Source organism: Octodon degus, unplaced genomic scaffold, assembly GCF_000260255.1.
Source record: "Octodon degus isolate 3935 unplaced genomic scaffold, OctDeg1.0 scaffold00107, whole genome shotgun sequence".
Lineage (NCBI taxonomy): Eukaryota > Metazoa > Chordata > Mammalia > Rodentia > Octodontidae > Octodon > Octodon degus.
Window position 1 is genome coordinate 4,012,938 of NW_004524683.1, and position 12,989 is coordinate 4,025,926.

A 12,989-nucleotide genomic window follows, 5' to 3' on the forward strand; every position below is an offset into this window, starting at 1 on the left:
ATTGTGTACTATTTTAAACACAATTATTTTAAATTTTTTTTATATTCTTGTAATTTTTTCTTTTTTTTTTTTTTTTTTTTTTTTTTTTTTTTTTTTTTGTGTGTTGCTGAGGAACGAACTTGCAACCTTGCGCTTGCCAGGCAGGTACTTATATCACTGAGCTATATCCCAAGCCCCTATTGTGTACTATTTTAAACACAATTATTTTAAATTATCTTTATATACATGTAAAATGTAACTTAGATATGATTTATCTTAGAATAGTAACTTCACATCTGCTTAGGTAGACACAGGGGCCTGGGTTTGATCCCAGGCATACCATGCTGGCCCTGTCTGCGGGGCATGCTGAGATGACAACCGAGACTGGGTGTGGTGAGAGCATCTCTAATCCCATCGCTTGGGAGGCTGGGAACAGGAGGATCATTAGGAGTCCAATCTGTGTAGTGAGACCCTGTAGACTCCAAACTAAATATAAAAAAACCCACCCAAATACAACAACAAAACCCAAAACAAAACAAAAAAAGATAATAACTTTATGCTGGGGTATTTAAATGACCTAGCATTTAAAAATGTATAATAGATATTGGAAATGGGAAGAAAATGTGCAAATGAAAGTAGAGCAAGGTGGGGGAAAGGAAATTACGGTCAAGAAAAAAGAATAGAAGGAAAAAAGTTTTTATAAATAAAGAAGGGAAGAGGGGCTGAAGAGGGAAAAATGGGTAAAAAAGAAACAAGATATACCACATATAGGTACAAATTCTCTGTGATTAATGTTATCACTGTGTATATCTAAAATGTACCAATAAAATAAAATGAAAAATTAAAATTAATAAATAAATTTTCTGCCATTATATTGAATTAATAGTGGAAGCTATAGTTTTTTTTTTCACGTTTTAACTTTGCATCAAGACATTAATGTTTTATAGTATCTTTCCCTGACTATTTGGTCTTATATCTCTCACAATAAACTAAATGTAAATTGCCCTTTGTTCTGCAACAAATTTAAAATATAACACATATCCCCTATGGTATTAGCAGATAAACAAAATATACTAGTCAATTTTCACATCAGATTTAGCTCCTAAAAGTCCTTTTAATTTTTGAAATTCCATGAATATTTATAGATGACTGATACTACAATGTGTTGTGTGATACTGGGGACATGGATGGGGAAAGTAGTGAGAAAAAGATAAAATGTTATTCTCTTCTGATGAGCAAACATATCATTAGGAGTAAAAGGCTATTAAAATTTAAAAATACAGTGCTGGACTTACTGGAATATAGCAATGTGAAGAGGTGAAGGAGGAGGTGAGTGGGTCCTGAGGATATAGCATAGATATAAAGTGAGAATTGGTGACCATGGAGTGAAATGAAGAAGCCCTACAGTGTAGAAAAGGAAGGTGACAAGCCATGCTTTTTCCCCTGAGCCCTGGCTCATAGTGTGGGAGGGGCAGTTTACATACACAAACACAGTGACTGGTAACCCCAGAGGCCTCAGTGGAGAAATGTACCAGTAGAATGGAGCAGTAGATGCTGCAGACTGCAGTATCTGGTGAGTTACAGTGGTTCAGACATTCCCCAGGGGAGAGTAATTGGCTAGTTACCGTGATGGAAAGGGACCAACTGAATCCAGAGATTAAAGCAGCTGTGGATTGTCTCCATCTGGTGGCTCCAAGTGTCAGGGTGAGACAAATCAAAGATCAAGTTGGTAGGAGGTCAACGGGTGAAGTTCAAGCTGGAAGAGAGCTGAGTTCAAGCTGGTAGGACACACCTGGAGTTTTATAAATTGAACAACTTGAGTCTCAATCTCACAGTCAGACACCAAAAGTAGCCCAAACTTCATGGGAACTAAAGACCCAGCTTTATTGGAATTCTCCACCATCACCATAATTCTACTGGCTTGCTGTTATCAATCAACATGGATCCAGGCTCTGTTTGTCCCCTCTGTCTAACAGTATATATCAGTCTGGGTTTTACTAGAAAGAAAAGATATAATACAAGGAACAGATATAACACAAGATGTATAAATGTATAAGAAATTACAAGATTGGCTTACAGCAGTCAGTTGCAGAGTCGGATGAGAAAGTGTGCAGGGAATGTTTGCACACCGGAAACTGAAGGATTCATTGCCAAGGTCTGGAGCTCACTGCAGTGTTTTGTGTAAGTCTATATCAATTGACCAATGGGTCTCTGACAGAAGGGATGGACGGCTGATGAGTGTGTGATGGAAGGCTGAAAGATTCAAGGGAGGGGCCAAAGAGTTGATGTTAGAAGCCAGGAGATGATGTCTAAGCTGGTTAAGAAGACTGAAGTTCTGAGGAAGTAGAACCCCAAATCCTTCCTCAACCCCTTTATATACGCTTTTTATGTTGAATCATTCTAGGGTAGGCTCTCTCCACCCCGCGATGGGGCCTCCAAGTCTCAAGGGATGGAACTGCCATGCAGATCCAGCCATGTTGACACAATGTATCAAGCACTACACAGTGGCAGCAGAGATACGGCCTGAAGTGGACATTTTTTTTCTCCTTTTCTTAGATTTTTTTCTCTTTTTCTTGATTTTTATTTTTATGAGTGTGATGATCATTTCTACTTTTGTTTTATTCTTGTCTCTTGTTTCTTCTTTTTTTCCCCTCCTATCTTCTTAACCAGGTCTTAAAAAGTTTGTTAATCTTCCTTTGTGCTTCTAATTTCCTGTTCTTTTTGTATTTCTATATTTTTCCCCATTCACTTTTAAATTTTCTTCCTAGGGGTAAAATCATTGTGTTGTGGGGTTATTTACTGTATGAAATTTTCTGAATTGTTTTAAATCTTGGTATAACTACAAATCTTGTACATGAAGTTCAAGTTGGAAAATTGATAGCACAGTTTGTCATTTTTTAGGCTTTGATGTTGTTATTATTGCTGGTTATTCTTTAGGTAAGGTGATATAATTATTCAAATCAGTTCTTCCTTGTATGCCAAGACTAAGATTGCCTAAGGGTTATAAAGAACACTGCCAAAGAACCAGGGGGTAGGCCAAATAGACAGCAATTTCTCATCCTCAGTAAATTCAAGAGAAAGAAAGAAGAGAAGCCTCCTTCAGAGCTACTCGAGAAATTCACCCAAGACACAGAGTACTAACTGGAAATGCCAGGAACAAAATTAAAGACTACAGGGGTACATAAAAAATAAAATGGCTAACCCATTCCCTGTGACCTGTGGTTAGACAGGTGTGAGGAATTAAACATCCCTGTACCTTAAGATTGTGCAGCTTCAGGCAGTCCCCACACTGCCAGGGATAGGAACATAAAGGCATTTCACAGCATCCCCCCAATCTTTCCCATGACAATTACAGACTATTGCACAGGAGAGTGACTGTGGCAGCAGGAACTTGTAAAGCAATGAATAGTAAGTTAGCACCCTATTTTAGGAGAAGAGTGAAAATTGGGACTGATTGACCTTTGACTGCAACAGTAGGAGCAGAAAACCAGATGCAACAAATGACCTGAGATTATAGAGACTTTCCAGTGGAAGGAGAACACAGAAGGCTAAGGAAGGAGAAGGAGGAGCCAGTGGTGCACAGGACTGGAACAGCCCTCTGTCTTTGTCCAAAAACAGCACAGCAAACTGGGAGAAAGATAGCACTAAGAGAAACAGGGTAAGAACTGGGAGGCCACTAAGGGAATACAGGAGATGCTGGCTGAAGACTATTTGGCCCCAGACCTTCTACATGTGGAGGCCAAGATTAGCCCCAAATCCAGCATGAACTCTACTATAGGTTTGGCAGTGTTATCCAATGGTTTTGGATTCTCTTGGATTCCAGAGGAATTTTGTTTTGTATTTCATTTAATTTAATTTTATTTTTCTTTCTTCTTTCTGGTTTGTTCTCATTTCCTTTTTCTTTCTTTGGTATTTTACATATATTTTTGTTCTTCTCTGTTCCAATTCTTTTCTCCTTTCCTGAATTTATCCTTTTATAATTAATCATATTTTCATATGAGTGAATAGTCCTATTGTTATGGTCAATTTTAATAATCCCTTATTTACTCCTTCATTCTTTTTCTTCTACCCTCTACTGTAGTTTCTTTTTTTTAAAGTTTGAGTGACCATCCTTTATCCTAAAGCCTGGCTTCTACTTTATTTCTTTAATTTCTGTTTTATCCATTATCCTTAAATTTCTCACCAGCAGGTAAAGTAATTATATCAAGGTGAAACACTTCGTATACAATACCCAAATTTATGATTTGTTCTGTTATTTAACTATAGAATTTGCTTCTGTGGTTTAAGGTAAAAATATTAATAATTTATGTCATTGTGGATGCAAGGAAATTGTGTTTTCAGTTTCAAAAATGTATCCTGGAACTCAGCCATTGGGTACTTATCTGTATAGTATTAAGCTGAATGATGTGAACAGATGTGTTTCTCTAATCTCACTAATTGGAATGTGACATTTGACAGCTGGTTTACCAGTTTCCTATTTATTTATTTAGCTTTTAAAAACTTCTTTATTAACTTCACAATATATAATGAGCATGTTTCGATGCAATAGAGTATATTCTGCTAACAAAAGTAATACAGTTTGGGTCAAAAATACATTCTATTAGAAGCTGTAATAGGAGACACATGCAAACCAGTGACATAAAAAGACTTATAATAGTATGTCACACATATAAGTTTAGGAAGCAGGTGTTCCTGAAGGTGTTTAATGTAAGGGAAAACACCCCAATTCAGGGCATATGGCAAAAGTCACTGTGATGCTCATGGCAAGAAGGATAATTACTACCTGCCTCAAAGCTGTGGTTCAACTGCCTTTCCCCCAGCTTTTCCATGAGTTGCTTCACCTCTTCCCCAAAACTTTTGTGTGCTCTTCTCTCATCCATGCCTGTGGCTCTCCAAGTCTATGCATCATGTTCCCTCTTTTGCCCAGGATGGGCTACCTAACTTCGAATTTTCTTGGATTTCCATTAGGTACACAGTGTCCATCAGCTTCTCAAGGCAGGGCCAAGGCCTTCTATTTTTCATCTTTTTCTTTGTTTTCCTGCTGGGTGTTTTCAATGTTGAGTCTTTTCATCACTAGTTCCTGTTTGGATTCCATGACTCCTGCTCCTCTTCTCTCTGGCAGTTCCAGGATGCCCCAGATCCATGTCCTCTGGGAATAGGTAGGGGCTCTTAAACCCAGAGGCTATGAGCAACAACCAGTTCTGGTGGTAGAGCCTAGTGCACCCCAGTTTCCAATTTATACTATATTTTCTAACAGAGCAGAGGTTTATTAGTGCAGGAAGTATACACAGGAACAAATCAAGAATTTCAAATGAAATGTTACAATTTCAAAACAATTGTACAGTAAAATCTTTGGATTTCAGAAAGATTTACATTGGCCTCAGATATGGTGAAGAAAAATAAACTGGTACTACTAATGTCAACATTACACAATCATGGAAATATTTATAGAGAAACTTTAAAAAATAGAAGTCTGAGATGGAAACTGTATACAACAAAACCAAAGATGGAGTAGATTATTTTTTATGAGTTATGCAGCAACTATGATGTCATTGAAAACAAAAAGCATTGGCCAGTAGTTTTGTTTTTTTATCCTGAATGTGTGTAGCATAAATAGTTTGATAGTTTGCAAAGAAAATAATAAGTATAAAATGCCACAGAGAAATTTTCTTAGAGGATTGGGACTGGAACTCATAAAAGATGGTTTACAGCAGAGAAAACAAAATATTTCTGCCCAGGAAACTGTGTAGAATCTTGTGGAACACACTGGTTAGCTGACAGGTAAATAGGCAAGTGCAACATCCCAAAGACCTACTATAGCAGCAAGAAAAGCAAGAAGATGTCAACCGTCCTATAATTAAGGACAGGAAAATAAAACATACACATAGTGTAAACAATAGTTGTATATGGAACATACAGTATTCATGTGTATAGATTCTTTTGTGTGTGACAGTTGAAGCAAAGATTATTTTTGTTGCAGAGTTCTATGGGTATTTTAGTGTAGTTCATGTAGGTTTTTATTTCTTATGTTGCCTCTTACTTCCTTATAAGCAAGTAAATGGCTGGTGTGAAAATATTGATGCCTATTCTAAGTACTCATTGCATACTCTATATTTTATTTTATTGATCTTATTTTTCTAAGTTCAGATTATACAACATAGTAGGAAGCTCTTGACAAAATAGGAAGAAAATAGAGGTGACAAGAATGGCATGCCACATAGGAGAGCTAATCACATGTGATGTGTGCATGGAACATGCAATTGTCATGTGTGAAGACTTAATTGGGTGTGTCAGTTAAAACAAAGATTATTTCTGTGGTGGATTTTTGTTGTGTTTATGTTATAGTTCACACAGGTTTTATGTCAGATTTTATAAACAAGTATACAGCTGATATGAAAATGTTGATGTGTATTCTATGTTCTCTTTGCACATTTTGTACTGTATTTTACTGGTGCCTTATTTCTCTGCTAAATGTATGTTATACAGCATACTGGAAAGCTCCTGACAAAACATTAGGAGAAAAAAAGTAACAGGAATGACTTGTCATATAGGAAAAGAAGGCTAAGCACATATGCTGTCAGTGAAAGGGAGTCATGTGCATAGAATATCCAGTTGTCATGTGTGAAGATTGCCTTGGATGTGACAGTTGAAGTAAAGTTTATTTCTGTTGTAGACTTTTGTTTGTGCTTACATTGTGGCTCACATAGGTTTTTATTTCTGATGTTGTCTATTAGGTTTTGTAAGCAAATATAGAGTTGCTTTGAAAATGTTGATGTTCATTTTAAATGTGTGATACATGTTAAGAATTTGATACTTTATTTTATTGATATTTTAAGTTCCTGTTAGATATACATTCAATAATATAATAATCACCTTGTGAGAAAATAAGGAGAGCAGAAGAATGTCAAGGATGTTCTATAACAAGGCCAGGAAAGCAAAATATGTATACTAACAGTGTAAATGATACATATGTATGGAATGTGCTGTCATCATGTGTGAAGACTGCCTTAGGTGTGATGATTTAAGTAAAGGCTAGTTTTTCATAGAGTTGCTGTTGTTATTTTCATCATACTTCAGATAGGCATTTGTATTTTTTAAAATAAAATTTATATTTGTTTTTAGAATTCATATTTGTTTTTGGATATTTTACACCAAAATCCAGGCAATCTTGAAAATTTTGATGCTTTATTTTATAAATACTAATACATCTGAAAAAATAATTCTTTTCTTGAATTATTTTTTCCTATTAAGCACTCATTATTTAATAAAACTCATAAAATTAAAATTAATAATTCAGCAATAGAAATACCCTGCAGAATAAATGTTGGTTTTACACACTCGTGTATGGGCCTTTATGGCAAAATGTGTTATACTGTGTGGCTTAGGAGATGCATGTAGTGTTCCACCCTACATCATCAAAATGTACGTTTATCTCAGCTACACACCTGATGCTCTCCAGAATAGAACACATATCATCTCAGAGAACATGCTTAAGTGAATTCAAAGGAATTGAAATTATCCAGTGCACATTATCAGACCATAGAGCATTGAGATTGGAAATCAATAGGTAAAGAAACCACAAAAACTTCATTAACAAATCCAAATTAAATAACACTCTCCTGAACAACCAAACATAGGGTTACAGATAAAATTAAGAATTTAGAGAATTTGTACAGTTACACAATAAGTCCAGTAAAACATACCAGTATTTAGGGGATGCAGTGATAGCAGTCCTGTGAAGAAAATTTATAGCAGTGAATTCTCATCTTTTAAAAACAAAGTGAGCTCAAACAGCATAATCTTGAACATTAGTCTTACAGTAAAAGAAGAAAATGTCAAGCTTAAAACTTATAATAGGGAGGCAGTTATAAACATCACAGCAGAAATTAATGCAGTTGAGACCAAGAGAAAACATAATAAACAATGAAAGTGTTGGTTATTTGAAAGATTAAATAAACTTGACAAACCCCTATGCAGCCTTCTAAAAAAAGACTCAAGTCTATGCAATTAGGAAAGGAAAGGGTAAGCCATAAGAAATCCTGCAGAAGTCCAATCATTAATACCTATTTCAAGAACTTGTATTATAATAAAACAGAAAATGTTAAAGAAATGAACAGATTCCAAGATACATATGAATTCCAAAAGCTGAATCAGGAAAATATAAAAATTCTAAATAACCCAAAATCAGTCAGTGAAATTGAAAGTGTAAGTAAAAACCTATCAAAAAGAAATATCTGATGGATTCACTGCTGAATTGTATAAGAAATTTAGAGAAGACCAAAAGCCATGTCTCTTGAAATTCATTAATGAAATTTAAAGGGAAGTAATACTCTCAAACTCATTTGCGGAAACAGCCATAATCCTTATACCAAAACTATAGCCCAGTCTTCCTAATGAACATCATGCAAAAAAATTCTCAATAAGATACTGACAATCAGAATGCAACAAATCATCAAGAAAAGTATACACCGTGCTTTGAAGTGTTCAATGATTTAAAAACTTAGTGTTTTGAAATCTTTGAAAATATTTTATCCATTTTTATATGTTTTTATCCAGAGGCATCATGTTGCCTTGTTGTTTCATATATTTTCTTTTTTATGTATTTAGTACAGGGTCTACAGACTTGTAGTGATCCTCCTGTTTTCAGAAATGTTTTATATATTTTCTGTTTCTATATTGAGATTTGTGCCTTTCTTGGGATTGATATTTCCCTTACACTTACGGGAATGATTTCTTAGTGAGAAGCCTTCTCTTGAGGAATTCATGTTCAATACTTTTCATAAAGGAGAAAGCAAATCACAGTATAATGATCACCACACAATGACAAATCAGATATTGACATACTGTAAAAATTAATAAAAACAACTACTACCTTATCATTAAAAATAGGAAAGAAAGCAGACTCAATAATAACAGAATAAGCTAAAATCATAAAAATCGATAAATGTTTTTTCCATAGTTATCTGGCACCAAATCAGAGATACAATAGTGGAAATGTGTGGAGAAGGAAAGCTGCTCAATTTACTTAACAAGCAGAGTACAGGAAAAGAGCACCAGAGAAGAGAGGAAAGAGCCAGGGACCCTAGGGAGCAGCATGATCACACCTATATGACTGATAGGACACTCTCAGAAGTGTGATTTACTAATTCCCTAGGAAGCTTCCAAGCCAAAAAATTTGAATTCATGATTAATCATATTGTGTTTCAGTGACAGGAATTTTTGTTGTAGTTAACATTGACATGCTGTTGTTTATTATTGTGGTGGTCTGATGTCTGAGGAACTATATTATCCTTGCAGAGTTGGGTCTCACTTTATTTCTGCAAAACTGAGACTGCTGTTGAGGGCTGTGTCATGCATTTCATTGCTTTGCATTTCTCATTTTCTTTCAATGATTTTTTCTACTTGCTGTCATATCTTTTTTGTTTCCTGGAGCTATTCCTCTCTTCCTGTCCTTAGAAAGTCCCTAGCCCTTTTTTTGAACCAGTGTGTCACTATGTAGTTTAGGCTGGCTGTCAACTCATTTTGTAGTGCAAACTGGCCTAAACTGGTGATCCATCTGTCTCATCCTCCCAAGTGCTGAGATTACAGAGGTGCACTATCACACCTTGCTAGTTTTCCCTTTATGACCTTTCACTCTAAGATTCCATCATATCCAGAATTTCTCCTACACTTTATCATTTTGTTAATTGTTAACTAGTTCTATTAAATACTGAAATAGAGGTGCTGAACTCTTCAGAATAATTGTGGACTTGTCTATTTTTTTGTTATTTCTGTCATATTTATGTTACATGTTTTCCAATCATGTTGTTGGGTATTTTATACTCCAGAATTTAGTAGCCTAGTTTGATATTTCTGAAGCATAACACATGGCTTCAGTGACTTTAAATAATTGAGGTTTCCACTTTTAGTGAGTTCAGTCCAAGTTTATTTTGGACTTAGATATTGTAAAACTCATCAATGGACTAATTCATTGGTGACCATAGTGTCTGCATGATTCAATACTTTCCATGTGTTCCATCTATAAAAATGAGATTTTGAGAGGACATGGATCTAAACTACAGCATTCTGCCCATTCAAAAATCTCATGTTCATCTATTTATGCAAAGTGGATTGATTCCATCTCTGACAGTTGTCAAAGTGATAATAATTTCAGCATTGTAGAAAAGGCTAAATCCCATCTCCTGTGAGACTTAAGGAAAATTTTTACCTGTGAGCCCCAATAAAATAAAAAGTTATTACTACAAACATCCAGTGCCACAAAGCAAAAATTCCAATTATGGGGAGCAGGATGGTGATGATAAAAGAATAGACAACATTTATGTTGAACCAAGACTGAAAACCAGCAGGGCAAATAACATTAACTGCATATCCAAACCAAGGGGATACTATAGTGAACTGTGAATTCCAAAGAACTTGGACATCCCTGCCTCTATTGCCTTGGCTTTGCAGCTTTGCCAGCCTCTGTCTTGGGCAAGTGCAGCTCAAGATATGCATTTTCCTCCAATAGATGTTTAGTGTTCCAGGTCTCTCAACTTCTTGATATCTTCATTCTAAATTCAACTTAATGTTTATAACTGTGTGTATTGCCCTTTCATAGACACACTGCCTGGCCTCTCAAACCTTCTGAAATTTGGTTGTAATACTCTGTTACCTTATAATTCTTACATTCTGTATACCTGAAAAAATAGTACCAGATGGGTTAAGCAGTACAAAAGTCTAACACAAGCGCTAGCAATAGCTTGCTCCCTCTCTTCCATCATGGCTGTTGTAGCTTCAGAATGTTTGGATGGATGAGCTTTGGAAAATACTTGACTAGATGGTTCTAAACGAACAGGATCACTGAGGCTTCATTCAAAAAGTAATACCTTTTAGCAGTCTTTATTATTCTTTTCTTTTTTTTTTTTTTTTTGGTGGAACTGGGGATTGAACTCAGGCCATTGCGCTTGCCAGGGAAGCACTTATTCCATTGAGCCATTTCCCCGGCCCCCAAGTCTTTATTATTCTGATACAAAGTTCTTGGCTTTTTTAAAAATGTCAGTCTTTTCAGTAACAGCACCTTATTTCCCCCAAACTTTGCAGTATTTTTTCTGGCCAAACTTCACAAATTTTAGGTCTGTTATTTTTTCTGATGTTCACTGTACATTTGGCTAAAAGCAACCGCAGTACTCATGTCACAGACTGAACATTTGGCTGCCGTGAAATTTTCTCCACTATATCAATTGTCCTCTGCCTTCAATTTCATTCTCCTGTGATGTCTCAATACATAGACAAAATATAGACACATTCAGGCAGAACATATCACACATCTCATCTAATTGCAAGTGAAGTATTTGTTTCCAACAGAACCCTCTTGAAATTGGTTAGCTCTATGCTTTCCTGCCATAATTCTGACCTTCTGAGCTCTAAGAATTTCACAATAAGTAGTGTGTATGACAACCCAGAGTTTCTTTAGCATGTATGTTTAAACTTTTTCAAATTCTTCCTGCCAGTCAGTTCCAGAGGCTTTGATATTTCATTATAAGGTACATTCATGCCAGTAACTCCACTGCTGGTATTAACTTTTGTATAGTCTTTTACAAAAGATCACTGTGATACAATAACTGGCATCTGAAACTTAAATGAGGAGAGATTTATTTTGGTTAACAGTTTCTATAAGTTCCATCAATGATCAACTAGCTCCAAGGCAAAAAATGCATAGTGAATGGGTCTGGCTAATGAAAGATGTGTATGTCATGGTGCTTAGAAAGCAGGGAGAGAAAGGAGGAAGCACAGACAAAAATACAGCCTTCAGGGTCTTGGACCCTGTGACCTAAGTTTTCTCACCAGGCCTCAACTCTGAAAAACATAGACAGCTATGAACTCATTGGCATGATAGTTAATTACTCTAATGCTTTCACAATCCAATCTCTTTCAAAAATGCAAGCTCAGGATACAAGATCAACACAAAAATCATTGGCATATTTTATATGAAAATTAATGGGATGTGAAAGAAATTACAAAAACAATGCAATTCAAAATTGCTCCAAGAAAAATGAACTTTCTTTGACAAAGGGGCCAAACATACTCACTGGAAGAAAGATAGCCTCTTTAACAAATAGTGCTGGAAAAACTGAGTCTCTACATGCTGAAAACTAAAACTTGACCCAGGTTTATCACCACACACTAAGCTAAAGTCCAAATGGATTAAAGATCTAAATATTAAAACAGAAACACTAAATCTCCTGGAAGAGAAAGTAGGAGGAACTCTTGAAGACAGGAGTAGGCAGAGTTCATGAACAAAAACCAAATCGCACGAGAAACACTTGAAAGAATTAACAACTGGGAACTGTTCTTATTGAGAAGTTTTTTCACGTCAAAAGAAATTACAAACAAAGTGAAAAGACAACCCAAAAATTTGGGAAAAAATCATGACAAATAAGTACTCGGACAAAGGTCTGCTCTCTAGAATTTATAAAGAACTAAAAAACACTAGGGACCCTAAATTTAAAGACCTAATCCAGAAATGGGCTTCCAAGATGAACACACACTTCTCAGAGGATGAAATTATAAAAGTGAATAAATACAGACCCAGTCCTAGCCCAGGCCCGGTGAGTGTGTGGGAGAGCTTCCTGCTACCCTGCGCCTGTGGGACCAGTCCCAGCCCAGGCACAACGTGGGCTGGACCATCTCCTACCCCTTGGGATGCCCCCCACCACTCCTCAGACCTCCCGCACCCCACCTGCCGAGTAGGAATTTCTGCCGCGTTCCAGGAACCCCCAGACAAAGTCCTGTGAGAGTGTGGGAGAGCTTCCTCTTCCTCCTACTTCATTTTCTCCACTCCAGGCACAGCTCAGGCCTGGCATACACGCCTGGTGTGTAACTCTACAGCTGCAAGCCTTGCAGAGAGTGTAGAGGATAGATCCAGCCAGCTAGTCCAGGAGCAGAACATCTTGCCACAGGGGCACAACAGGTTCACCCTCAAGGGCAGCAGCGGGAAGGAGTTGAGCACAGCAGCCAGACCCAAGCCAGAC

General features: G+C 36.4%; 1 protein-coding gene and 1 pseudogene across 1 annotated transcript in view; one reads left to right on the plus strand and one right to left on the minus strand.

The window, feature by feature from the left end:
• Positions 1–12,989, plus strand: part of Agbl4 (ATP/GTP binding protein like 4) — a 1,571,060-nt gene that overhangs the window by 119,695 nt on the left and 1,438,376 nt on the right. The gene's annotated exons all lie outside the window — the stretch shown is intronic.
• On the minus strand, positions 4,707–5,074 carry LOC111818902 (annotated as a pseudogene).